This window comes from Montipora foliosa, chromosome 1, assembly GCF_036669935.1.
Source record: "Montipora foliosa isolate CH-2021 chromosome 1, ASM3666993v2, whole genome shotgun sequence".
NCBI classification, from domain to species: domain Eukaryota; kingdom Metazoa; phylum Cnidaria; class Anthozoa; order Scleractinia; family Acroporidae; genus Montipora; species Montipora foliosa.
This window is the reverse complement of record NC_090869.1, coordinates 18038000-18040362: the sequence shown is the minus strand read 5'-3', so window position 1 is coordinate 18040362 and position 2363 is coordinate 18038000. Positions and strand designations below refer to the sequence as shown.

The 2363-nt window shown below is 40.3% G+C and overlaps 1 pseudogene; it reads left to right on the top strand.

Annotated features, from left to right (window-relative positions):
- Nucleotides 1-624: 624 nt before the first annotated feature.
- LOC138010597 (contactin-associated protein-like 2) overlaps nt 625-2363 on the top strand; it is a 10694-nt pseudogene continuing 8955 nt past the window's right edge.

Sequence of the window (2363 nt, the reverse complement as noted above, 5' to 3'; positions counted from 1 at the left end):
CAAGGGAAGATGGAATGCGTGATTTATGCCTGATCAAACTTGAATACGGAAAGGGACTCCATTCGTACTCAACTGTTTTTCATTGGCCAAAATTCTTAAGATCTTTTATACTTGAATTTATTTTTTCGACATTTTGTTTTACCTCTTTCTTCACTTTTCTCAGCTACTATATTTTTAATCATACTGAGAAAACAGTAAATCTATATTTGATAATGGCGATATTCACAAGAGGAAGCCGAGACGTTACTCTTCATCATAACATCAAGTTCTTTTAAAATGTCTTACTACTCCATTTTGGTTCTGATATCAAACGATAAGCCTCTTTTCGTGGCTTAGCAAGGAAATTCGAGAACAATAATTGCCTTGTGTAAGTTAGCTCTTGACTTTTCCTGAGTTAAGTACTCATATCAAGTCTCTGGCAAGTTATTTGCCATCGGTCACTTTGAACGTCAGAAACATGTGTCCACGTTAAGAGAAACTATTTTTCTCACGTTTAAGTTTCAAGTACAACTGAGAGTCTTGAATGAGTAGGCCTGAACCACGATCCAGAATGCATCAAATACATATCTTACTAACATTATTTTGCTCAAAGATAAACGTTCGGACTGCAGTGAGTCAAGATCTCAGCGAGGAGTCGCCCTTCTGCACGCAGCTTACAGCTCCAAGGTAATACATCGCTTTTTTGACTGCGTAAACGAGTGTATCAACGATCCGCCATGCATGAGCATTAACTCTTGGTGGGACACCAGGAAAAGTGATTTGAACTATAAAACAAAGGAGCATAGTTGTCGGGCTTGTTTGGTAGCTCAACCACACTCAACCTACATGGGAATGGTGAAACCTCCTGGAAACCAAGGTAAGCCATTTAACTCCATTTTCAAATTACTCTTGTTCGAGATTAATTTGGAAAGACAATTTAAACTACATCCGTAGTGAAGTCGAGGACAACAAAAACAATCCAAGTTCCATCTGGAAAGTGATCAAATCTCACGTCCCTTCAAAAAATAGAGTACCACAAGTCTACAATAAGGACCCCAAGGTATTGGTGGAGGAATTTAACCAGTTCTTTACTTCTGTTGGCAAAAATACCGCTGATTCAGCCTCTACGATCGCTTCAAGGATCAATGCAACAATGCAACCAGATCCATCTCTATTGTCACCAAACAGCAGCGCTGCCGATTCTTCTACCAATACAGTCAGTTTCCAGCCTGTCAGCTGCAATGAAGTCAAACGCATCATTCTTACAATGCCCTGTAACAAATCACCTGGGTTTGATAAAGTGAGCATGAAAGTAATCAGAGACAGTCTTCCTGTTATTCTACAATCTTGGACAAAATTGTTGAGAAAATTGTGGTTTTGGACTAACAGCAATCACAACTATGACAATCTCACTCTCGTTTTTGTTCAGAAATGCCCCCCCCCCCCCACCCCCTGATCAATGTTGCTAGACAAAACAAAGCATGTCAAACCTGGGCTTATCAACATTGGTTGAAGGGGGGGAGGGGGAAGCTACTAGAGTGCGATATTGAGGGCGTAGTGCGTAAAGTAACCCCTGCTGAGAAATTTTCTCAACCCTTTTTGTCCAAGATTGTCTGAGGATAATTTTGCTAAAAAACAGAAAAGGCGTGTATGTATGAGGACGTTAAGTACACAAACGAAAATTATATCAGTGACGGGAATGTCGTGATGGTATTCTATTCACAATTAGAGTTAATGAACTCAAATTTAGAGCAAAAACATTGTTACGTCATCGTTGAGACGCATGGATAAAACAACTGGAAATGGCATATAAAAGGCGCGTTGACGACGCTTTAAGAGCGTATATTTTATTACGGGTGAAAGATAAGAACGAGAAAGCTAAAGATGTTGCTAAAGACGTAGGAATTTCATTAGCAACAGTGTATAGGATTAAGAAAGAAGGCGTGCAAGGCCTTAAAAGGGAAGAAGGAAAGAAGAGATTGAAATTAAGCCCTGGAAGGCCAAGGAAATTGAACACACGAGAAGAGAGGATGCTTTTGCGTCAGATTAAAGTGTTGCGGGAGGAAAATCCGAATTTCTGTTCAGGAAAGCTTATGGAAACCTACGGCATTTCTTCGAAGCAAGTCAGCAATCGCACTGTCCGCAGACTGCTACACAAAAACGGTTTTGGCTACAGGCAGTCCAGGAAAAAAGGTGTGCTTACGAGACAAGACATCAAGAAAAGATATATGTATGCTCGAGAAGTGAAGAAAAAGCAACAGGCAGATTTCTGGACAAGCAAAATACATTTCTACTTAGATGGAGTAAGTTTTTATTACAAACGAAATCCAGCAGGACAGGCTAGGGCTCCCCAAGGTCGCATATGGCGAAGTAAACATGAAGGC